We start from the raw sequence: 26,410 nt of genomic DNA, 5'->3' as shown, positions 1-26,410 counted from the left end.
ATGCCTATTATGTCATATTTAGTTTGCTGTACCAAGAGCTCAAGCTCATCTTGTTTATTTCCCATGCTTTGCGCATTAGTGTACAGACATTGAAGTCCATTAATCATTCCCCCGTGTCTCTTATTTAAGGATTTTTTCCTCCCACCACTAGGTCCGCGTGCTGTTTGCTCCATTTGGTCTATGACATTTGGATGATCATCTTCATTAATTGATAGACTCCTACCTTCAGGAGCATTGTCTCCCTCCCCCACATTAGTCAGTTTAAAGCCCTCCTGATGAGGTTTCTGAGATTTTTGGCAAAAACATTTCTCCCAACCGTTGTGAGGTGCAGCCCATCGCTTGCCAGAAGTCCATCTTCAAGAAACTGCAGTCCGTGATCTAAGAATCCAAACCGTTCCTGTTTACACCATTTGCGAAGCCAGCTGTTCACTTCCACTATTTTCCCCTCTCTCCCTGGGCCACGTCGTTCAACTGGGAGGGGAGGGGGAGTGGGCGATTGCTTTCCTGTTATGATAGTCTTGTACCAATGGACATCTGATCATCCACTCCAAGAAGGATGCTGCTAGACTGCAGGGTTCTTCTTGTCTTCTGAAAATGGAGGGTGGGATTTGAAGCAGGGTTAAACAACTACGTAGCTGGATTCAGTTCAAGACAATGTGGCTAAGTCTAGTCATCACTAAACAAATCAGCTGGCTCAAAGTATCCTCTGCCTTTCACAACAATCTGACACAATTAGAACAAGGAGGGGCAATGTTCAGTAAAATGATTTAATCAGCTCTCAGTAATAATCTTAGAGTCACTGTATTCTATTCAGTGCCTACCAGTGTGTCCCTGGCACCTTTCAACAGCCATGAGCTATGTCTAGCTTTGCCAGCTGAGCAGTCACCTGAGGCTTTGATTGCACTTTGATTAGTAGCCTGGAAGAAGAGAAAAAGTATATTGTTCCTTCCAACTCAGTAAGCGAAGGCAAAAACAGAGGAATTGGATCAGAATTATATTTTCTATTTCTAATGATGAGCATAGTCACATGGCCTCAATTGACTTTGCAGCCTTCTTGGAACAAGTTGCTCATTTGGAGCTGTTTGTGGTCCTGCAGTAACATTACCTTACAGTGGTACCTCTGCTTAAGAACTTAATTCATTCTTATCCTCAGGCGCACTTTCACTAATGGGACCTCCTGCTGCGCGCGATTTCCATTCGCATCCTGGGGCAAAGTTTGCAACCAGGAGCAGGTACGGAGTTCGTAACCCGAATCATTCGTAGCCAGAAGTTTTCGTATCCAGAGGTATCACTCTGCTTTCGACCTCAGCCTTACTTGCCTGCCGCTGAAGTGATTGCTTTGCTGCCACTGAGTCACCCTTCTTTTTTTCTGTGTGGATCAGTTTTACTGGTTGAAACCTCCATTGCAGCCATGTGCACTGCAATATGAAGTCAACATTTTAACCACAGCTCATCCTATACTTCGCAGCCTTGCTGGGATGGATCTAGTATCCAGGCTTTTTTCTTCTTTAGAAGAGAAATCCTTAGATGGAGACTGTATTGAGGAGGTTTCTTGTAGGTGGCTTCCGGGCTTTGCCATTGCCTTTTTTGGTTCTCAGCTCCTTTATTGGGTGCCGTCAGAATTTAAATTTTATATTACCGTATTTTTCGCTCCATAGGGTGCACCTGACCATAGGGCCCACCTAGTTTTCAGAGGGGGAGATCAAGGAAAAAAATATGACCCCCCCAGCTCTGCGAGCAGCGGACAGGCTGCTGGCAGCCTGTGCGCTTCTCCCAGACCTTCTCCCTGCTTTTGAGGGAGGTGGGGGAATTCCCCCATCTCCCGCAAAAGTCTACAGCAGCCACACACCCTTTAAGGAGCGCACAGCTCCTGTCGGCTTTTCTACGAGGAGGGAGAAGGGACTGACGCAGCCAGTCAGTCCCTTGTCCCTCCTCGGGGAAAAGCCCCCAAGAGTGGCCCCGCAAAAGCCGTGTTCTCTTTAAAGGGGCTGCGTGGCTTCTGCTGGCTTTTCTACGAGTTGGAGGAATTCCCCCAACTCTCGCAAAACCAGCAGAAGCTGCATGCTCTTTAAAGGGTGTGTGGCTCCTGTGGGCTTTTCCACGAGGCGGGAGAAGAGATTGATGCGGCCAGTCAGTCCCTTCTCCCTCCTGGGGAAAAGCCCCCAAGAGCGCACGGAGCTTGTGTGCGGCTCTTGGGGGCTTTTCCCAGCTGCCTCCCCCCTGCACTCGCTCCATAGGATGCACACACATTTCCCCTTGCTTTTTAGGAGGGAAAAAGTGTGTCCTATAGAACGAAAAATACGGTAACTGTATAGAAGAAAAAATTGAAAAGTGCCTGTTGACAACTAATGAGATTGTGGTGAAATAATTCAGACAATTTCAACAGTGAGCTTTGAATTTCATCATTTTCTCTATGTCTTTATGCCAAAGTGTTGCCTGCAGCACAAACACATAGCCTATAAATCCCTCCAAGTAAGACTCTATGTGCATCAGTTCTCTTTCTAGAATGATGAAGGCACTCCTGAGCACATGCCTCCTCTTGGCCCTGCTTTCTCCAGGTAAGTAGGAACCAGTAGGATGGGGAACTTTTACAGTAATAATATTTAGAGGACAGAGGAATCCGGAGAGCTGAATTTAAGAGAGCTATTGTGTTGTAGTAATTAGAGGGTCAGGCAAGGATCCAGGAGACCAGGGTTCAAATCCCCACTCAGCCACAAAGCTCACTGGGAGATCCTGGACCAGTCACTATACCTCAGGTTAACTTACCTCACAGGGTTCTTGTGAGGATAAAATGAGGAGCAGAGAACCATGTACACAGCCTTGAGCTGCTTGGAGGCAAGTGCAGAAAACAAATAAATCAAAAAAAATAGAAGCCAAGAGCAACTAAAATGGATAGAATTTTAAAATGATATTTGAAATATGCTAGTAACTGAAGGTACTATGTTTAGTAGCCACTGGTAGCCTAATTCTGCATCATTTGCCTAAACCTTTTGTGAGGCCATTCAAGTCTTACGAGAGAGGGATCAAAATGTTTGTATTTCCACTTTGTCCATGTCATGCAGAACAGTATGTGCTTCCAGGACGTCCCCTCTCCCCCCCCTTAACTGTCCTAACCCCCTCAAAAAATAAAATAAAAAACTTCGTCAACATTTTTCATAGGTGAGTTGCCCTAGCATAGCTAGTAGAACCCTTAAAGACCAACTCTCTTAACCTGGATCTAACCCTGTTCATTTAACTCTGCTTAAAACTGGTTGAAATGCAAAATCTGCTCCCCAACAGGTCTAGTAAGTGATGGGACAGAGTTTTCCTGCAGAGGGTACCCAGTTTCCACAATGCTTTTTTATCATGCCTAAATGATGGGATAAGCCTTCCTCCTGCTCATTTGGCCATTGCTCCTTTATCTAAGCTCATGTCTAAGATTGTAATTGAACAGTAAGGGGAGGGGAGGCATTGAAGTGATAGAGTGGATGGGAGGGGAAATGGGCCATGGGGCAGGGAGGATTTACCTCTTGGAAATAATTAAACCAGTGTTCTGGCCAATGGCTTTTACTCATTTCATTTTATTGAAAGATCTTGTTAACTTGAACCCCATTTCATTTAAAAGATTTAATTCTCTCTCACCTCCTTCTCTGTGTCAAATGAAGGAAACCTCAAAACCAAATAATAATAATGTTAATGACAATAACAATCCATGAACTAATCTTTTGCTCCTGTCCTCAGCATTGCCTCTGAAGTGCATAGAGGCATTTAACACGACTGGACTGACATATGATGGATATTTAAGAAAAAATTGTAAATTTGATAAAGATTCCTGTGCTGCCAGTGTTCTGCGTACAAATCTAGGTAAGATTTATCTGTTTTTTGTCTTTTGTTTTTAGAATTACTAAATTAGTTGTAAGGAAGCTGTGGCACATAAGCTGTAGATGAATGAGAAATCCCATCTGCCTCATCTATCTTGGCCACCAGTCAGAGATGATGGGAGATGTAGTCCAGCAGCATCTGGAAGATCATAGCTTCTCAATCTTGCAGTAAGGAATCACTAACATTTGAAAATGGGGAATTTAAAATCACCTGATCACAAGCATCAGATTTCCATCTTCCATCCCTTTTTCCCTAGAGTGTGCAGTTGCCATTTTGTGGTTCGCCTCAAGTGCCAAAAAAACCTTGGGGCTATTCTGGGTGGGATGGTGGTGCTCACTTGACCATCTTTTCCTACATCATTGCTACATACTTGGAGGGAGAGGGGGAATGGGACAGTGAGGTTGGTGCAGTTGAAGTGCACTGCCAAGTCTTCTTCCTTGGCGATCACTTGTAGCTGAGTAAGTTTGTCTTCCATAAACACGGTTTTAACAATGAGTCCGTAAGTGACTGTGGAGGCCAATTCTGGATCCACACGTCCTTCCACAGTGGGGGCATTGGTTTCCAGACAGGAGTTGATCAAGGTGTGGATTTGCCAAGCATGCCTTCCTGCTAGCATGTTTCTCCCTTGCGTCCTGAGTTCAAGTGTCTTGAAAGCCTATGACACCTTTGTTAAAGGCTGTTCTCCAACTGGAGTGCTTGCAGGCCAGTGTTTCCCAGTTGTCAGTGTTGATGCTACATTATTTTTTTTTATTTGCCTTGAGACAGTCTTTAAACCTCTGCCAAGTATCTTGGGTTGGGCAACAGGAGTTCAGGGAAGTATTTTCCTGCCCTGTAAATGGTTATGATCGACTAGCAGAGAGAATGCAGTGTATGGCACATGTATTGTCAGAAGTATAGAAGAAGCCTTGATTCTTCATGCTGCAGATTGGACCTGAAATGAAGTTCTACATTCATTTCAAATTTAATGCCTTTTACTGAGCGCTGCAACCCCAGAATCGGTCACGACTGGACCTAATGGTCAGGGGTCCCTTTACCTTTACCTTTTATGATCATAATAAAGCTTTGACAGCTTTGGTTGTATTTTACAAACTATGGTTGCAATCAAAATTATTCACGCCCCATTGCAAATTGGGTTTATTATCAAATTTTACAGACTTCTAGCTGTTTGCATTGAGAAAATCAAACAAAAGCCATTGAAATGGCTCTGCAAAATTGCTGCTTCAAGTGGTTCCCCCAAATTCAGCTGAAAATGCAACTTATACTGCCAAGAACAAGAACATTATTTATTTCGGTTGAAAGACCCACAAAATCATTTTCAAAAGCAAAATAAAAAAGAAATACAGGGAAGATTAAAAGGTGGTCACATTGTTTTATCTACAGTATGTAGGTTTCTATTTCTTATTACTTCTGAGAGGAACTTAGCCATGGCCAGGGTAGTATCATCTGACTTATATTGGCTTCTCTTGTCTCACTATTATTCAACCCATCCTTGGCAAGCATCTTTTAAATGCCTGCAGAAAAATGTGTATTCCACCAGGCTCATACAAGCCATTCAGAATACACCTTTCCATTGGTTAATTGATATCTGTTTCTTTTCTTTTTACAAAGTTTTTATTGTATGCTTTATGTATTATGAGTGGAATCATTTTGATATTTTTCTTTCAATGATATATAGGTGTGTGTACGTATATATAAATTAATAAAGCCCATCACCTTAGATATGCAGAATTTAATAATATTTTGCATGTTGTTTGTTTGAAAAGGCTCTCATTCAGACATTACAGAAAATTGGAACCATTACAATGAATGTGTTTTAGGAGCAATAAACCTCCATATCTAAATATTTCTTTCAAATTCTTTTCATAGTGAAATTCCAAGAGCAACTTTTGAAGCAATGCTCGTTATCCGAATACTGTTACTCAGGCAATTACAGCTTCACTGCAGGGGATGGTAAATTCTTTCAGATGAAGAAGCACTGCTGCAAGACTGACCTGTGTAACAATGCAACTCTCAGCCGTACGTTTCTGCATCAATTTAGAATCATTAACATGTTAGGGTTTTTCACTGAATTTGGCCATGGCCTGGATCCTTAGTCAATCAGCAGCACTTAGAGAATCTGTGGCTCATTCAAATGGGGTGAGACAGCTCCAGGTGGCTACAGGTTGGGTTGAGCAGCTCAGGACTATTAGGGGCTCTCAAGGGATGGAGAGTCAGGCAGGACGGGGAGGCAGTCATGAGGAGAAACTGTGAAGAAGAGGGACCTAGCTAGAGACACGGGTGGCGCTGTGGGTTAAACCACAGAGACTAGGGCTTGCCGATCAGAAGTTCGATGGTTCAAATCCCGGCAATGGGGTGAGATCCCGTTGCTCGGTCCCTGCTCCTGCCAACCTAGCAGTTCAAAAGCAAGAAGTGCAAGTAGATAAATAGGTACTGCTCCGACGGGAAGGTAAACAGCATTTCTGTGTGCTGATCTGGTTTACTAGAAGTGGCTTAGTCGTGCTGCCAGATGACCTGGAGGCTGGTTGCAGACAAACGCCGGCTCCCTCGGCCAATAAATTGAGATGAACACCGCAACCCCAGATGAACACCGCAACCCCAGAGTCATCTGCAACTGGACCTAATAGTCAGGGGTCCCTTTACCTTTTACTTGGCAGCTACGTCTGCCAGAGAAGGGATGGGTTGCCTTTCCAACCAGGCCTCTCCTTCTTTTTGCCCCTCAAAGCAGCACCATGCAGGATCAGATCATCCTACTGATAGGTGGGAGGGTCTGATCCTGCACAGTGCCAGTGCCACTTGTCCCTGCCATGTTTTTGCTGTATGTTAAGATATGGTTACACATCGCCCCTATAGCCAAGTGATGTGAGATTCCATGGGTACCAGGCATGCTGTAACCCAGGCTCTGTGTTTCCTGTGGGACCATAATGCACTCTGGTGTCTTTATGATATATGGTTATGCATAAATATATACAACCTGAGGCCTACAATGAAGACATCCACCAGAATATGTCCTGTCCCTCTCATAGGCACAGCAGCATCCTTGCCTTGGCAGTTTGTATTTTCCTGGGAATGGTCACATTCCTCATATTCTAATAAAACCTAATCCTGGTTTTATTACTACACAGGGAGCAGCTTCCATTCCTTTGTTGTGCTGCTGTGCTAATCTGCTATTTTAATGACCCACTTCCCCAAAACGGTTACCTCAGAAGTAGATTTATTCTGACATGAGTCATGTTGATTTTCTAGGATTTAGAAGTGTCTAAAGAAGTGTCAGTTATGTCAGTTTAGGAACTTTGCCTACATTAAGTAACCAAGTGGATAAGTAAAATAATAAAAATAAAAATCGGGAATAAGAATACAATCTTCAAGATGCCTTTATAACATTCCCTATGCATAATTAGCCGTGAATGATATTTCATGCAATATAATTGGATACCTAGGTGCATGAACAGCTCATAAACAGGTTATGGTCCCTTTAAGATAACATTCAATTTGATGGTCCAAATTAGAAGGTTACAACCCACCTATCTTATCCAGGTGTCCTCCTAAATGACCCTTGAACTGTTTCTGGTCAGTCTTTTAATTGACAAAATAAGCACTGTCTAAGCTGGCAGTTATTCTTAATTATTATAATTTATTGAATTATATACTGCCCTGTACCTGCAGGTCTCAGGGAATTCACAGAAAGTGATAGTTAGTTCATTGCTAAAGTGCAGAAGACAGAAAGAATCTCTGTACAAAGATAAGGGACTAAGAGTATACCTTTTCATACAGGCTACACCATAATCAATGACAGGAAAACCTTCTGAGAGATTGAGAAGGGAAGAAAGTTCACACTCCCCCACCCCCCTTTATGTAAAGGTCATTCATCTCAGAGAACAATGGTGACTTTGTCCCATGCTCAGTCCTGAACCCAGATTGTGTCTAGACTATATTTTATCCAAGAGTACTTGCAGCTGCCCCACCAAAACTGGAAGGCCCTAGGGTGGATTCCATTAATACAACACAGAGATACAAAAACAGACGAAGACATTAACATGCTCACTATACTTTTGATTTTGGCAGTTCCTGATCGCAACATAATGGCTGAAAATGGTTTGCATTGCCCATCCTGCTTTTCTAAAGGAACCATAATGTGTAAAAGTGAGAAGACCATCAACTGCCTTGAGAATGAAACCCAGTGCATTCAATCCAAACTAAGTGTTATTACCGGTAACATTGCTACTCAGACAAGGAAAAAAGGCCTAGTAATTCTTGGTCATGCAGACTCTCTCCTTGTCTCCTTCTCTCCCTTCCTCCTTTTCCCTTGCATGCTGCACGAACAATGAGAGGGATCATATCTCTCACTGACCCGACTCTGCACCCTTCCGTATTGTTTTGCCTGCCTGGTCTGTGTCCTTTAACTCTCATAATGCCACTTGCTTGTCTGGAAAGAGGATTCAGAGTGAGATGTGTATATAAAATACCCTTCTGAACAAAGTAAAAAAAATGCATTGATTGCTTCACCCCAGTTGAATCCGGATCTCTCCACCACTGGGATGCAGTCCAGGACAAAATGTGTCCGTCTTGTTCAAAACAAATATTTATTATGTAAAAGGAATGTATTACATTTCCTTAAATTCTGTGACAATGAGCAGTATCTGGTTAACTCAGACCATTAGTGTAAAGATTTACAGTTGTGCAAGAGAATTTCCTCTCTCTTTTGCATGTATGTGCTCTGAATCCTCCCAAAATCTGCTCCACAGAATTGGGAAAAACCTCAGAATTCATTTAGGGGATACACAAAAGGAGGAAGAGAGAGAGGATATGTTCCTTTCTACAACCATACATTATTTTGTTGATGTCATGATTTAGCTACATCTGTAAAGAGACTTTAACCCAAAGTATTTGTAACCCGAGGTACCACTGTAAATCAATTTTTGATGTGTCTAGATCCAGTTTTAGATGGAGACCTCCCTATCAGCAAATTTTTCAGGAATAATGCTACATTGGGAGGGAATTTGAAATGAATGGTATAGGGGCATATGACTGATTTGCCTCAGGAGAACAGAGGCAATTTCCAGCCCATTTGTGATGCTTCTGCCCTACATGGTTTCGTCTCTTATTTCTGCTTCCCTTTACAGCCTTGGCTTTGCTAGTTTCTCTTTTAAGGGTTGAGTAAGAATTCTGAGGTGAATACCTGATTGGCCCTTGGGATTTGTAGTTTTCACCTGCTTTATGTTTGACGTGTTTAACATGAAAATCGATATGGTAAAATAAAAGGCGGATTCTCTGGATACTTAGATCACAGTGGGGCAATGAGGGAGCCTCAGTTGGCACCCAACCATCCTGAGAGACAATGAAGTGCAACTCCAGCTTTTTTTGCTGCTGGATCACCCTGTTGACTTATGGCAGGTTCACTCAAGGTTCAGACACCAAGGTGGGAGTGTTGTTCTCAGATCTTGCTGTGTGGCCATAGCATGTGACTTTTAATATGCCCAGGAGATGGGGGGGGGATAGAATTCCTCCCATTTTATTGCTACTCACCTGCCCACAAGAATTTGATTTGGTTAATCTTATCAATTAGGCCTGTTTTCAAATTCTCTGATTTCATTATTATTAAAAATCTTTGTGTCTTGAGAGTCCTTTGGGTATGATAGCAATTTTAAATTATATCTGATCTAACTTTTTTACCTGAACTTCTAATGTTGAAAATTTTGTATATTCATGTTCTGACGAAATTATGATTTCTTAAATATACTCGTTTAAAAACTAACTTATTAAAATTATCATTCACCATCACAGGCACCATCTCCTAGTCCCTGAGTAAAGGACTAATGTCAACATTTCTCCCCCCCCCCAGGTGGATTTCAACACCACAGTTTCACTTTCCAAGGTTGTGGAACAACAGATTTTTGTGCCTTCGGGAAAAAGCAAAGAAAATTACTCGGAGATGCGAGCTTTATCTTTTCTGCGAGCCAAAAAAGTTGTTACAATGCTTCACGAATCTCACACAAGCCTAAGCATGAAGAGTGAATGGGAAAGTGTAGACCTCCTCCTTGTGTAGTTAAATTTTCATTATGATGATTACAATGCAAAATAAATGGTTATGGAGAATCAAATGCTGGTTCTCAGATCTTTTTCTTTCAGATACAAATGCAATTATCATTTATTGTTTAGCCACACCGATTACGAAAGACGCAATACATAAAACAGAATAAAAACAAAATTAACACAATGCACAACTAAAATTTTTATTACAATCAGATGATTCCTTAGATAAGAGGTTTCTCCTTTGAAAGATTTAAATTAGGGCATATTTTAAGGCAGAGTTCATTGGAGCTCAGCTCAGGCATCTCTCAGATTAGTTCCATTGCCATTCTAAGAGAACAAGGAACAAGTTCGTGGTGAACTCTGGCACCGGCAAATCTAGAAAAATAGCGCTGATCCCTACAAACCTTTCTCCTTATAATCGTAACTGTAAAGGCAAAACAGATCAATTTTTCAGAGGGCTAAGGGGATTTGTCCCTTAATAAATAGTTAATCATATAACCAATCCATCTCTCAATTGGGAGATTTAAATATTTGAACAAAGCTTCTCTTAAGTCCACATAGATGGAACAAACCAGTAAGTAGTTGTGTGAATATTCGGGCCTCTTAGCTTTTCATAGGCATATGACATAGGGGATCTGGCGAGAGCAGCCTTCAACTATGACAGAGTTGTAAAAGCTTTTCCCCATTTGGTATTTGTGATGTGCTTACATAGTGAGGGGCCTGAATGGGTACTTTGGCATACGAAGGTGCAGGACTGTCTCCCCCTCCCCCCCATGAGGCAAGGTGAGGCAACCATCTTAGGTGGCTGGGTCCATAGGGGCAGTAGATCTGGTCTCCAAGGAATTCCTTGCCCCTGCTGCTGGCACAGTGGCAACAACAGCCGCACTGTGCTTCTTAAAGACCAGATTTGCCCCTCCCCCGCAATCAGGTTGCCTCTTCAGTGGCCTCTTGGCCAATTGGAGGCGCTTCTGGTCTCCTGCTATGCTTGTTTCCAGTGGTGATCTTTATTCCTCACCCTTCGCATTGTTCCGGATGTCGATCTGCACTTATCTCTTCTTCCCTGGAATGGCGGGGCACTATTTTGTGGTTTGCTTCACCTGCCAACATGTCTTGGGACAGACTTTCCAAGGAGCACATTTGACCATGAAATGATGCTTCTAAATATGAAATTTCATATGACAAGGTGTCACCTCAATATCTAACACAGTAAGAATATCTTAAGGAAGATCATAATCATCAATAATTTGTAGTATTATCTTATTCCAAGATGGAGGCTCTCTAATGTTAAAAATCTCCTTTAAACCTCCATCCCATTTTTAAATTTTATCAATAAATACCTAAGAGAAAGTATATGCATTCTGACCTTCACTGAACAAACACCAGGTTACATAGGAGGTAATTCCAAGGTGGCAAGGGGTCTTCACCCCCCCCCATAAAATGCCTGAGGGAGCCGGTCCCTCCCAAAGTTGATGGGCATGGCAACTGGTCTATAGGTCTCTCCTAGTTGCCTTCAGACAGGGTGCCATAGACACTGCCCCCCCCACAATTCCTCTGATTGAGCAGCCTGGCAGGATACTTTGGTCATGCATACAACAGGCATCAGTAGTATTAGTATACTACCGCCTGTCTATTGGTTATGCCCCACCCTTCTAGAGTTTGATTAAAGATGTCATATGACACTCCACCCTAAAAGACCCATCTCAGATGTCCCACCTCCAAGGGCCACTATGAAATAACTTGGGGGGGGATCCACGTAACCCAATCTGTGATGATGGCACACCACTGCCTCCTTCAAGTAGATAGGGACCACCCCCTCTTTCAAGGAGACATTAATCACCTCCCTGACCCAGTCAGCTGTCCCCTTCCTGCTACTTTTCCTCAGACAAGAGGGGCAACGGGCAATGTCCCTGAATCTTACTAATTGAAACTCATCCAACACATCAGGGCTAGACAGTGCTCTGGACACCCCTTAAGTTTCATCTCCTGTAACAGCTGAGTCAGGTTCCCAGTGGATGCAAGCAATTTCATCCTCAAAATGCTTTGCAAATAAGTCACAGCATTGACAAGTCATAAGCACTTTCCCCGGCTCCCGATGACAGGCCCTCCCCATTTTCACCTTGTACTTTCCTTTTTCTCATCCTGCCTCTCACCCTGGGAGATGCCCACTTCTCCACCTCTCCACCTGGTTACTGGCACCAGGTTCAGATTTCCCACCACCACCATTTGCAGCACATTAAGCATTTTATTTTATTTTATTTTTTACGCCCTGACCAATGTTTCATATCATCATGTGATTGAGATATTTTAGCATTACCTCATCTTTGTGACTCCCTTTTTTAGTGCAAGGGGGTTTCCTAATTAATGAAACATTGAAAATGAATGGAGAGGGGAAATGCCGCATTTTCTTAGATGTGATTACACACATATAACTTTACTTCATCCTTTAGAAATTCTGTTAGTATAACTTTACTTCATCCTTTAGAAATTCTGTTAGTATAAGCAAATACAAAAGACATACACATAGAAAGGAAATGAGTAGAAGGAGGTATATTTAAAATAAAATTAATAGCAATGTTGATGCTGCTAGGATGTATAAAAGCTAGAACATCATAAAAGTAGGAAAGGAGGTTAAATAAAGAGGGAAGTATGAGAAACAGTAAAAAGAGAAAGACTGAAGGAAGGGAGGGAGGAGAAAGAAAAGAGAAAAAAGAGAGGAGTGTGTGTGTGTGTTTAAAATGGACATAATAGCTGTTCAGAAGTCAGATCACTGAAAATAGGTTACAAGAGGAGATGTTATCTACAACCCTTTCAGTCATGTAGCTCCACTATGTCCAACCTGTAGATCGCGATTGGCTGTTTGATCGTGAAAAGAATTCTGCTGGACCGCTGTTGCCGAGGCCTCACCCTCCCTATCGTGCTCCCTCTGCCAGAAACAAACCAAGCAGCCTCATCCCAATCTCCTCTCATGTGAGGGGATGTTCTGATGCTGCACGCGCCCACCCTGTGCCACACCTGTCCCATCAGGGAAGCAGCCGGTGAGCTACTCTCACAAGATGGGGTTTTTTAAACCTGCCCCTGCCCCTTACCAGAGGAAACCTCACTTGTTGGATGCAGCCCCTGCAAAGGACGTGCCTGCCCCACCCTGAGGGAGGACAAGCCCCCACCCCAGCAAGGTTCGGTGTGCAGGGGCTGCAGCAAAAGCAAGTTTCTCTTTGGATGCCATGCTTGCGTTGCTTGCATCATCATTATCATCACCGATGAATTAATTAAAATTATTACTTGCTATCTTGCCCAGGGCAGCTTAAAGTGACTAACAAACAACACCCCACAGAGAGGGAGGGGGTATTGGTTTGTGAGAAGGGGTCAGTCTGGTTTTCATTATGTGCTTTGTGTTTTTCTCTTGTAAAGTGCCCTGAAATCAACAGCTGAAGGGCAGTATTCAAATTTTTTAAAAATAAAAATAAACCAAAGTGTGGGCGGGGGGTGGGAATTACATTATAAACACCCCACCCACTCCCAGAATATTAGGATGTCAACGCTCTTGCTAACAATTCTTCCCTTCAGGTCTAGGAGACACCTCTGGGTAAAAGGATGTCTGGGCGATTCCAGAAAGCAGGAATTAAATGACCTCTCTCTGTTGCACGATGTCTCCAGCAAAATATATCACCCAGGATGCCAAAAGAGAGCTGAGGACTGGTTTGGATCAAGACTGTATCCAAATATCCACCAGAAGTACAGAATACATATTTCAGAAAAATACAATAACAGTATTTTTAAAAATACTGATAAGCTACCAAACTGACAGTGTAAACTTGAATGGCCCCATGGATGCGAGCACGTCCCAGGTTCACCTGATGTCTTGGAAGAGCATGTGTGTGACATGCTAATTGTTGATTACTTTGTGCCTCATTAGGATTAGTTTGTTTCCAGCTCAGTTTTACCAAAAAGCCTGAGGGAGGAACACATTTATTTAAAGGACCCATTTACTGACAGTGTAGGTGTGGTTGGACTGGAAGAGGCACCTGGCTGACTCCCACAGAGTTCCTTAAGAAGATGGCATCCAATATGACAAAAGAGATTTGTGTTACGATATAAAAATATAGGATGCACTTCCAATTTCCTTAATTTTCTGCTCCTCAGTGGACCAGTCCTTCCCAGTTGGAATCCTTGGGCACCTACCCTTGGCCCATGAATTCCTCCAAGTCAGCATCTTCTTCAATAGGTTACTTGGCTTTTGATCAGCTTCTTCTTCCATAGGTTACCTACTTGGCTTTTGATCACTCTGGCATTATGAGGGCCTCCCTGAGGATATATGAGGATTTTCATAGTTGGTTTTGACTAGTGCCCAGGCTGAACAAGACAGAGGTCTAGGAGCAGTGCAATGGTTGGGCAAGCCCCTGATTTCTGGTTTGAAAGGTGCTTCCAGCAGGAGGCGTGAGGACTCTGACAGTGTCCTAGAGTCCAACTATCTTCTTCCCAAAGCCTTTTAAGGACTAACTAGGCTTTGGGAAAGGAGCCCTCACATCTCCTTCCCAATGCCGCTGCCACCCCAGGAGCTGCTTCTGTGACCCTTCTCTGCTGGCAGGGAGAAACCAGGACACCCTGGAATCAAGGTACAACCCATGGCAACTTATTAATGAATACTCTAGCCATTCTGACCAAATCGGGACTGTTGAGGGGTATACATTCAAATCAGCTTTAAAATAACTTTGTCTCCAAGGTGAATGGACTCTTGAACTGTAAGGAGTATATGAGAACATTTAGAAAGCAAAATGGTCAGAGCTGGAGGCCCACAGGATTGGTGTAAAAGCCCGACTTCCGGGTTAGCACCATCGGCAAATGGCGGAGTTCCTCCGACTGGAGGAACTGGCTCCGTGGAAACTGGGTCTTCCCGCCGCGGCAAAGGTGAGGACCCGCTAGAATTCCCAGGCGGAGGAAGCCTGGGAACGTGGGGTTCGGCAGGGCACCAGGAGCGCCCCCTACTCACGGGGAACCCCTTTTTGGGATTCCGGAGTGAAGTGGGGTGAGCAGCGTGGTGCTGCGAACTGACTGCTACTTTCACGGAGTGAAGCCGCACAGCCATCGCCGGAGAGCGCTGACTTTTTCCTGTGGACAATTGGATTTAAAACAAGTACCCCTGAGTAGAAACGGAAAATTGGATCAAGAAATATCTTAATTTGACATCGAAGTGGGAAGGTTCAAAACAGGAAGTCCGCCTTCTGCTTTTTGTATATAGACTGAAGCAAAAACCTTGTAGGCTAAAGGCTGGAAAGTCATTTAAAAAGCCTAAATTTCCTTCATTTATAACTACTGAAACCCCCTTGGAAGCAGGAGAAAAAAGGGGGGGACTTTGTGTAATGCTTGCAGGAGAGGGAGTGAAGAAAGATAAGTTTCCACCGTCTCTAACCTGGGAACGGGGTGTCAGAGCCAGAAATTGTTGGAGAGGTTCATTGACTGTGAATGGAATACTTTGACAGATAGCTGAATGTCAGGGAACTGCCATCAGAGGCACGGGAGAAGGAGTGGGTCTCTGATTCTGCAGGGGAAGGTCCAAGCACTAGAGGGAGACTCAGCCGGGAAGAAGGGGAAGAGAATGAGTGTAACACCAGGGATCAGGGAGAGCAACGGGACAGGGAGGTGCAGGGGCTCCAGGACTCTTCGTTGGAAGTTAGCGAGGAGAGCCCAAGCACCCCGCTGCCCATGCCCACCCTGCGCAGGAGACTCCCGCGCAGTGAGAGGCGGAAATGATTGGGCGTCAAACAACTCTTATGTTGGCAACGCTTTAAGAAACGCCCACAGACAGATTCTACGAGTGGCTAAGGGCAGCCACACTAAGATGGGCTGCGCAGTCCGGAGGGTTTAACCAGGCAATCCTATGCTCAAACAGAGCAGGATTACGCACGAGTAACTCCCAACCACTACACTGAAGAAGAGAAATAAACTTATTCCAATGTTGCCTTTTGCATTCTAAAGAAACAAAATATCTGAAAAATGAAAGTAATTTTCCTTTGTTGGACTTGCCTTAAAAAGATGGATACAAATAGAAATTGTCTCCTCTAGAGGGAGCCTGCTAAATTGTTGCTGCAGTCTACTTGAGGATTCCACAGCTGTGAGTTTAAGATCGTGGGATTAGTCCTTTTGACCTTGACTAAATATGAGCTGGAAGGAAGTTTTGGTGCTTGCTTTATGCAAGAAAAGTGCTTTGTTGGAACAGATGCATGAGAAGATGGATTTGATGAATGAGAAAATGGATTTGATGACTGTTGTGGCCAATAACTGTGGACAAATAGTGAATAGTAATATAGAAACCATCCAGGATCCAACTCAGGAAGCTGTATGGATTGGACAAGTGTAGAAGATAATGGAGGAGGCTGCGGTTGCACCTCAAATAGTACAAATGGAGAGGCCCAAGGCCCTACAGGAGCATAAGCTGCTGTTTTTGAAGATTGAAGTTGGAGTGGGCCAGGGGGAGTCTGGAGCTGAGGAGGCTTTTAACTTTGGAGAGACTTCGGAATATGCTCGTAAATATTTTTTGGATTATATTGATGACTGTGGGAAGTAGGACTGTGGGGAATGGGCTGGTTTGATGAAGGGAGACGGAGATAACTTTGGGTTGGAACCCCCCAGATACCTACTCCTCAATGAGAAAGGAAAGAAATTAAGAAAGAGATCAACAAAAGACAAGGAAAAGTGCAAGTATAAACAAGAAGAAGAAGATCTGCAGAAGGGACATGGAAGAGACTCAAGGGCCTCGGACATAAGACTTCCAGGTTGATGGACTAGATGGAATGGACAGTAAGGACTGACACGACCCGAGACCAGGAAGAAGAGACGTTGGATGATGATTGGAAGAAAATTTATAAAGAATTTTTTTTATTTAGGGAATTAGCCTAAAATTAATGAATATTAGGGGAAATGTTGGAATGAAACTATATGACTCTAGCAGAAATGATATCAGGAGTTATGTATAACTGAGTATCAAGTTTTAAGCTTTAAGGTATTTTATGGTAAGATAAGGTTAAATAAATTAAGGTAATTTGAATAAGAATATAGGGAAAGATGGAAAGGATCTGTCGAGTTAATTAATAGGTTAAATTGTTAAGATAAATTATTTAATAAAAATTGAGAAAGATGGAAAGAATTTGCTGAAATAACTAACTAAACTAGAATACAAAAAGGGAGGTGTGAGGAGGTCAACGAAACAAGCAAATGGAAGTTAAAGATATGTAATATGGGATTTGTGTCTTTTTTCCTTTTTTATTTTCTTCTTTGCTGTATTGTTGTATTGGTTTTTATGTTTTGCATTTTTTTTTCTTTTTGTGTATTGTAGTGTTGTTGTTTTATTTTTCCCCTGTAATTCTGGAATTATTAATAAATATTATTATTGTTATTATTATTATTATTTAAAAAGGATTGGTGTAAAAGCCCAATGCCTTTTGAATATGACTTTTTGTATGTTGTTTTTTAACAAGACTAAGGTACCTGAAGAAACAAAGATCATTAGGCCCAGCCAGTCTCTTTCACCACCTGTTCTAACTCTTTTATCATTTCACTTATTTGAGAGATGTGTTGTCTTGTATTGAGGTTAGATGATATAACTATGCATTCAAAAACCGTCAAATCTCAGCTTGCCTGCAGTTTTACATTAAAAACAAAGCTTTGATGCTTTATATCAGGAAATACCATACTTCTCCATTCCAAACTATTGATTTGAAGGATACACATCATAGTAGCAAATTTTTATTTTCCGCAATCATTAATATTTATCACAATAGGAATACTGATACACAATACAGCACTCTTTTCTCTGCGTGCTGCATCCCATTTCCCTCCACCAACAGCAAAAAATGAAGAGACAGAAATATTGATTCCAAGCATTGCCATCAGGCATCCAACCCACTCACACAACTGCTGTGAATTCACAAGGAGAAGGTTTATGATGAACCAAAATTACCCATCAGTGTGAGGCTGGTGTGAGATATGTGAAGCAATATAATAGTTATTTCAATTGGAAAAGAGTTTGAGGTAGGGGAGATAAAGGGAAGTGCCAGAGAAACCAAAACTCCAAAGTATATTTTGAAGAAGTTGCAATAAAAACTATACAGACTTATCTGGGAGTAAGACCCATTGAAATCAGTGGCACTTACATCTAGGTAGAAAGATATAGAATTGCATTGTAATCCCTTTGAAATAAATGGTTACTACTTCCATAAACAGTGCATAGGAGTGTGCTGAAATCCCTAGGAGTTTGCTCCAGTCCTTCCAGCCAAATATATTTATTGGTGAGGGATGGGGTGGAAAATTGAGAAACATCTTTCGCTATCAAGGAAAGAAGCAAACCTCCTTTGAAACTGAAGGTGGAACATAGATATTGTGGATTATTTTGCCCTGCCTGAATTTGTCTAATCCTCTTTTTAAGTCATCTAAGCTGGTGGCCATCACTGCCTCCTACTGAAGTGAGTTCCATGATAGAACTTTGAACTGCATAGGACACACTTTTTCCCCTCCAAAAATTAAGGGGAAATGTGTGTGAGTCCTATAGAGCGAATGCAGGCTGTGTGGCTAAGCCCAAAGCCAGAACAGGGAGACGGAGCGCTGCGGAGCACGACTCTCGCAGCTTCAGTGAAAATAACCCAAATCCTTTGGAGCGCAGCGGGATCTCGCACTGCACTCCAAAGGCTTCAGGGATCTTTGAGGCTGGTGGTGGGGGAAAGCAGCAGTTCCCCCCACTGCCAGCCCCACAAGCTCGGGGGGGGGGGCAGCAGCAAGGCTGCGTGCAGCCTTTGCTCTATTCCCCGACCTGCTTTTTGGGACTAGCGGGGGGGGGGGAGCAGTGCAGGTCGAAAGGAACCTGAAGCCTCCGGAGCCCGGCACAAACTCCTGCCGTGCTCCAGAGGCTTCGGGTTGCCTTCACTGAAGCCTGGAGAGCGAGAGGGGTCAGTGCGCACTGACCCCTCTCGCTCTCCAGGCTTCCAAGTAGCCGCCTGAAGCCTCCATAGTGCAGCGGGAACTCCTTTGGGTGAATGGACCTTGAACACACCTTGTTTTAGAGGGTTAGAACATGGAAAAAAAATTGTTTTCCTGTTCTCTCCCTCCTATGGTTTTGTGAGTCCTATAGAGCGATTACAGTATTATACAGCTCATAGCTTCTGAACTGCACTAATCGTGCTTTATCCCTCCTTTCAACTATCTCAGCTAAAATATTTGTGATATTATTGAGTTAATCATTAAATAGAATACTTTTCTTTCTTCTTTAACTTACTGAACACAAGCAAAATAATTAAGAAACATAAGATTACCTTCTACAGGACATCAGAAATTCTGCTGAAGCGAAGCATACCATGCATCAGCAAAATTCTAGAGGGATCTAGTCCAACCACTGCAATTCCCCCCATGGGACTCGACCATGAGATTGAGAGTTTCATGCTCTACTGGCTGAGCTATGGAAAACCCATATCAGCAGTGAAGCCACAGTTGGATAGACCTAACAGTGGACTAGCCACATTTATGGAAGAGGCTATCAGTGGGAATTAGTTTGATGGATATACTATTTCCAGTTGCTGTGGGAGAACAGGGGGAGTGGGCTACTGTCCTCCTGTTATGATAGTCCTGTACCCATGGACATCTGATCAGCCACTCCAAGAAGGATGTTGCTACAATGCAGGGTTCTTCTTGTCTTCTGAAAATGGAGGGTGGGATTTGCAGCAGGTATAAACAACTAGCTGGATTTACTTCAAGACAATGTGGCTAAGGACAGTCATCACTAAACAGATCAGCTGACCTAAAGTATCCTCTGCCTTTCACAACAATCTGACACAATTAGAACAAGGAAGGGCAAAGTTCAGTAAAATGATTTAATCAGCTCTCAGGAATGAACTTGGAGATATTGTACTCTATTCAGTGTCTACCAGTGCGTCCCTGGCACCTTTCAACCTTCCTGAGCTATTTCCAGCTTTGCCAGCTGAGCAGTCACCTGAGCAGTACCTTGAGGCTTTCACTGCACTTTGATTAGTGGACTGGAAAAGGAGAAAAAGTATATTACTCCTTCCAAATCAAGTAAAGGCAAAAACAGAGGCGTTGGCTTGGAATTATTTTTTCTACTTTTAATGATGAGCATAGTCAGATGGCCTCAATTGCCCCTGCAGCCTTCTTGGAACAACTTGCTCATTTGGAGTTGTTTGTTGTCCTGTGGTAACATTACCTTACTTTCTACATCAGCCTTACTTGCCTGCACCTGAACGGATTGCTTCACTGCAACTGAGTCACCCTCCTTTTTTCTGTGTGGATGCACTAACAGCTTTTGGGGGTAATTTGCAGCTGAACCAACAATGTGTCTTCCTCAAGTGGCCTTTGCACATGGCCTGTTGCTTTCCACTTGACTGGTTGAGAGAATGGCCAAGTTTGTGTAGCTTCTGAATGGAGGAAGCTCCATGGCCATTGTTGGCTCCAGTAGAGACCTTCCCCATAGTTGTTTGTGTGGCTGATTCATACTTGGCACTCTCTCAGTCATTGGATGAGGTGAGAATCTTCAGGTCTAATCTCATCCTTTTGAGCCTCTAGGAAGGATAATCATCTGGAAAACAGGAGCATCAGTTTTACTGGTTGAAGCCTCCATTAAATCCATGTGCGCTGCAATATGAAGTCAACATTTTACCCACAGCTCATTCCATACTTCCCAGCCTTGCTGGCTTTTTTCTCCTTTAGAAGAGGAATCCTTTGATAGAGACTGTATTGAAGTGATTTCTTGTAGGTGGCTTCTGGGCTTAGCCTTTACCTTTTTGCTCTCAGTTCCTTTATTGGGTGCTGTCAGTATTTTAATTGTGAATTAACTGTATAGAGGAAGAAATCTGAAAAGTGCCTATTGACAACTAATGAGACTGTGGAGAAATAATTCAGACAATTTCAACAGTGAGCTTTGAATTTCATCATTTTCTCTCTGTCTTTATGCCAAGGGGGGGGGGACTCCTCTTCCTAGAACTCACTGAAAATTTCTCCCCAAGTGTTGCCTGCAGCACAAACACGTAGCCTATAGATCCCTCCAAGTAAGCCTCTATGTGCATCAGTTCTCTTTCTAGAATGATGAAGGCACTTCTGAGCACATGCCTCCTCTTGCCCCTGCTTTCTTCAGGTAAGTAGGAACCAGTAGGATGGGCAACTTTTAATTCTATTTAGAGGACAGAGGAATCTGGAGAGCTGAACTTAAGAGAGCTAGTGTGTTGTAGTTATTAGACGGTCAGATAAGGATCCAGGAGACCAGGGTTCAAATCCCCACTCAGCCACGAAGCTCGCTGGGGGATCCTGGACCAGTCACTATACCTCAGGTTAAGCTACCTCACAGGGTTCTTGTGAGGATAAAATGGGGAGCAGAGAACCATGTACACAGCATTGAGCTTCTTGGAGACAAGTGCAGAAAACATATAAATCAAAAAATTAGAAACTAAGAGCAACTGAATTGGATAGAATAGTTCATCCATAATCCAGGATCCTGTTCTCACACCAAAAACCTGAGGACTATGGTATGCATAGGATCAGGACCTCACTGCATCATCATCAGCACTTTCCTCTCTTATAGTTCCAGCAACTGATATTTGAAATATGATAGTAACTGAAGGTACAATGTTTAGTATCCACTGGTAGCCTAATTCTGCATCATTTGTCAAAGCCTTTTCTGAAGTCATTCAATTGGTAGCTTTGTCAGTCTTAAAGGTTCCAACATTTAGCTTCATTGGATAGTCTAAACTCTAGCATTATGAGAGAGGGATCAAAATGTTTGTATTTCCACTTTGTCCATATCATGCAGAACAGTATGTGCTTCCAGCTAGTCCCCTCTTTCTCCTCTCTTAACTGTATTAAAAAAACCAAAAAGTTGTCAACTTTTTTCTTAGGTGAGTTGCCTCAGCATAGTTAGTAGAACCCTTAAAGTTCAACTCTCTTGACCTGGATCTAACTCTGTTCATTTAACTGTGCATAAAACTGGTTTAAATGCAAAATCTTCTCCCCAAGAGGTCTAGTAAAAGATGGTACAGATTATTCCTGCATAGGGTTCCCAGTTCCCCTGATGCTTTTTTTCATGCCTAAATGATGGGATAAGACCAATTTAAATTTAAAAGTGGACCTGCAGGTGAGGGGGAAAGGATTTGCACACTATCATAATTTGCCTTCCTGCTGCTCATCATCTGGCCATTGCTCCTTTATCTTAGCTCACATCTATGATTGTAATTGAATTGTAGAAGGGGGGAAAGGCATTGAAGTGGATGGGAGGGAAAATGGGCCATGGTAAAGGGAGGGTTTACCTTCAAACCTCTTGGAAAGAATTAAACCAGTGTTCTGGCCAATGGCTTTTACTCATTTAATTTTTAAAAAATATATTATTAACTTGAACCCCATTTTATTTAAAAGATTTAATTCACTCTCACCTCCTTCTCTGTGTCAAATCAAGCAAACCACAAAACCAAGTAATAATAATCCATGAAGTAATCTTTTCTTCCTGTCCTCAGCATTACCACTGCACTGCAGATATGCGTCTAACAGGACTGGACTGACATATGATGGCTATGTAGAAAAAACTTGTAACTTGGAAGACAATTCCTGTGCTTCCAGTGTTCTGCGTACAAATCTAGGTAAGATTTATCTGGCTTTTTGTCTTCTGTTGTTGGAATTACTAAATTAGTGGTAAGGAAGCTGTGGCACATAAGCTGTAGATGAATGAGAACTCCCATCTGCCTCATCTATCCTGGCCACCAGTCAAATATGATGGGAAATGTAGTCCAGCAACATCTGGAGTATCACAGCTTCCCAATTCTGCAATATCGTCATGAATGAGCCAGCTCCCAAGGGAAGTTTGCTGCCAGCTCCCAGTGAAGGAAGGAGCCAAGATGAGAGAGGGTTAACTACAAAACAGGAGGATTACAATGGAGAGCCAACTCCCCTGCCCTTAGGGATGCCGACTGATAGCAGGTTTTGGGGAAGTCAGCCGGTAGCTTCCCATTGTGCTAGTGAAGGACAAAATGCAGGGCCTAGAAACGAAAGCAGCTTAGAGAGCGGGAAAGACAACCGAAGTGCACTTTCAGAGGAAGAGGAAGGGGTTGGAGCTGACTCCCTTAGCTCATGTTTTAGGCATTTGGGGGTGATCTTCAAGACAGAATACGTCACAAGAGGAATCCAGCTGTTTCTGGTCTCGCCGGAAACACCCTCCTTAGAAGGGACATCTTTGAGTTATGGATGGATAACTTTGTTTGTTTTGGCAATAAATATTCCTTTTTATTATCTACACTCATTTGTTATCGACTCCCTGACAAGTAAGGAATGGCTTACATTTGAAAATGGGGAATCTAAAATAACCTGATCACAAGCATCAGGTTTCCAGCTTGGCTTGGAGAACCTGTTTTGCATTAACCAGAAATCTCCATTGACCCAAACTAATGAACTCCAGTTTAGTTTTGGTTATCATCATCATCCTCAAACCTTTTACTGGCATCACATACAAACATCCATAGCAAATCAATACAGAATTACAACCTTCCCAGTGACTCAAAACATTTGTGAAATGAAAGAGGCAAAGCAGTCTAACATTACATCTCTAGGTCTCCAGGGAGAGCAGACGTCTGCAATGTGTTTCTGCGACAAAAAATCAGATCAAGATATTTAGCCACTAACTTAGTGAGCTCCTGGTTATTCCCCAATAATAGAAAATGTATGACCTCTAACTCTGGTTTCCATTTGGGGATGCAGAGTTGATCTAGGAACTGCTGGCGGAGATCAACATATCGTTTACATTTAAGAACCATATGTGTAAGAGTTTCCACCTGATGGTCTTCACATGGTAGATGGTGGGGACATCAATCGCAGAGATTCCACTGACAGCCCAAGTTGCTGTACCTTTATGTTAAACCATTGTAGCCCTGGGGAAGGAAAGGGATCTAGCAAAACTTCACTAAGGAGAGGATCTTTATCTGTTGTGAGGCAGATGTTTAACCAGCATGTAAGAAATTTCGCCCAGGCTAGGGTCTCTACCTTGTGTTGACCTCCCTCTAGACACAAAGCTGCATAGGGTACACAATGTGGGACAGCAAAAATCTTAAAAAGGAAAGCTGCCTGCACTCGTTCTACCAGCTGGGTAAACCCTGGCAGCCAGATTGGAATTCTGTAGAGCTTTTATCAGGGTTCATGCACAATTTCATTCTGGACAGATAGTCAATACAGGGATAGTCAGTACAGATAGTCAATACAGGAATTTAACAAACATTTGAGGCCAATTCTTGTCCGTGAAAGCCAAATCATATCATCTGCATATAGAATGATGGGAATGCTTGATGTGTTGAGTTTTGGGCTGTGGGCGTCCACCTGTTTTAGTAGAGAAGTGAAGTCATTAAAGTTTAAAAAGAGAGGGAGCGAGTACACAGCCCTGCTTTACACCTGTTTATAATGACAGAATCTGTCATTACATTCCCTGGTGTAGTTCTTATGTGACAGGTGTTCTTTGTGTAAAGCTTTTTGATTAAGTAAATAATCTAGGTTCTAGGCCCATTGTCTCCAATTTGGACTATAACAGCCCCCTGTTGACAGTGTCAAAAGCAGCCTTGATATCAAGGAAGGCCACATAAAGACATTCTTTATGATGCCGCGTGTACTTAGCAGCTAAATGAGATAACACCAAACAGTTGCGTAAAGTAGATTTCTCTGGCCTGAATCCTGCCTGCTCTGGACCTATGATGTTATTCTCATCAAGCCAAGTAGTTAGTTTATTTAACAGATGTTTAGCATACAATTTCCCAATGTTTGACAGTAGACTTATTGGCCAATAATTGGATGGCAGCTTTCTGTCACCCTTTTAAAAGATTGGGATGATTGTAGATTGCTGCCATGAGTGAGGTAAGATACCAGATCTATCTATCATAGTGAATAGTTCCGCTAGTATCGGAGCCCACCACTCTGGCTTGGCTTTAATCAATTCAGATGGAATAGCATCAGGGCCAGCAGCCTTTCCTGCTTTCATCTGGTCATCTGGTCAAGTTATAAATTTGGTGACGGAGACAGGGGGCCACTCATCCACGAAAGTAAAAGTGGTATGGTCCTGACTATCAGGTGGAATACAGTCATCAAAGAAAACCGCCTTAAAATGCTCTACCCATGACAAAGATGGAATCAATGTCAGCAAATCACCCTGTGTCTGTGGGGAATCTAAAATCACCATTGGACAGTGAGGTTGGTGCAGTTGAAGTGCAATGCCAAGTATCTTGGGTTAGGGAACAGGAGTTTTCAGGGAAGTATTTCCTCACTCTGGAAACGGTTATGATCGACTAGCAGAGAGAATGCAGTGTATGTCAGATGTATTGTCAGAAGTACAGAGGGAGCCATGATTCTTCATGCTGCAGATTGGACCTGAAATAAAGTTCTACGTACATTCCAAATTTAATGCATTTTACTCTGGTCTATGAACAAAATATAGCTTTGAAAGCTTCTGGTGTATTTTGCAAACTACTGTTGCAATCACAATCATTCAAGCCCCATTGAAAATTGGGTTGATTATCAAAATTTACAAATGGTTTCCCCAAATTCAGCTGAAAATGCTACTTATACTGCCCAGAACAACAACATTATTTATTTTGGTCGAAAGACCCACAAAATCATTTTCAAAAGCAAAATATAATGATGATGATAATGATAATGATAATGATAATGATGATGATGATGATGATGATAATAATAATAATAATAATAATAATAATAATAATAATTTATTTGTAACCCGCCGATGTGGCATGCCTGGAGTTGTTCAGCAACCACCTACTCAATCATCTTGCCCAAGAATGGAAGATTTGAGACTGGGCAATAGTTGGCCATACTGGCCGGGTCTAAAGGTGTTTTTGTTTTAAGAAGTGGTTTAATGATCACCTCTTTCAGCGCGTCTGGGAATGCTCGTTTCACAGAGGGAAGCATTCACCACCCCGCAGAGCCCATCGCCCAGCCCTTCCCTGCTTGCTTTTATTAGCCAGGATGGGCAAGGATCAAGGAGACAGGTGGTTGGTTTCACGCATCCAAGCAGCCTGTCCACATCCTTGGGGGGTAACAGATTGAAACTGATTTCACACAACTTGACCAGACAGGGGTCTAGCACTCTCCCGCCCCGCCCCTGCTCCCACCATGGTGTCTACCTCCTTCTGAATATGAGTGACTTTATCTGCAAAAAACTTTGCAAAATCATTGTAGGAGATCTTGGAATTTTTACAAGGCCCTGATGGTAAAACAGAAATACAGGGAAAGGATTAGAAGGCTGTCATTTTTTAAAATCTAGAGCAGGGTTACTATTTCTTATTAATTCCAAGAGGAAATTAGCCAAGGCCATCAGACATATTGGCTTCTCTACAATGAATTACAATGAATGTGCCTTAGGAGCAATAGAACTCCAGATCTAGATATTTCTTTCAAATTCTTTTTCATAGTGAAATTCCAAGGGCAACTTTTGAATCAATGCTCGCGATCCAGCATTTGTTATCCAGGCCATTACAGCTTCACTGCA

General features: G+C 42.7%; 1 long non-coding RNA gene across 1 annotated transcript; it reads left to right on the top strand.

The window, feature by feature from the left end:
• The first annotated feature begins 3,725 nt into the window (after positions 1–3,725).
• On the top strand, positions 3,726–8,055 carry LOC309537983. The gene is made up of 3 exons (XR_014222079.1): positions 3,726–3,843; positions 5,728–5,877; positions 7,924–8,055. It is a non-coding gene; the product is annotated as an uncharacterized lncRNA (long non-coding RNA).
• Positions 8,056–26,410: the final 18,355 nt, after the last annotated feature.

The sequence above is a fragment of the Podarcis vaucheri genome, assembly GCF_965113315.1.
Source record: "Podarcis vaucheri genome assembly, chromosome: 7".
In the NCBI taxonomy this organism is placed as follows: domain Eukaryota; kingdom Metazoa; phylum Chordata; class Lepidosauria; order Squamata; family Lacertidae; genus Podarcis; species Podarcis vaucheri.
Note: the sequence above shows the minus strand (reverse complement) of the source record. Positions and strands in the feature narration are given on the sequence as shown.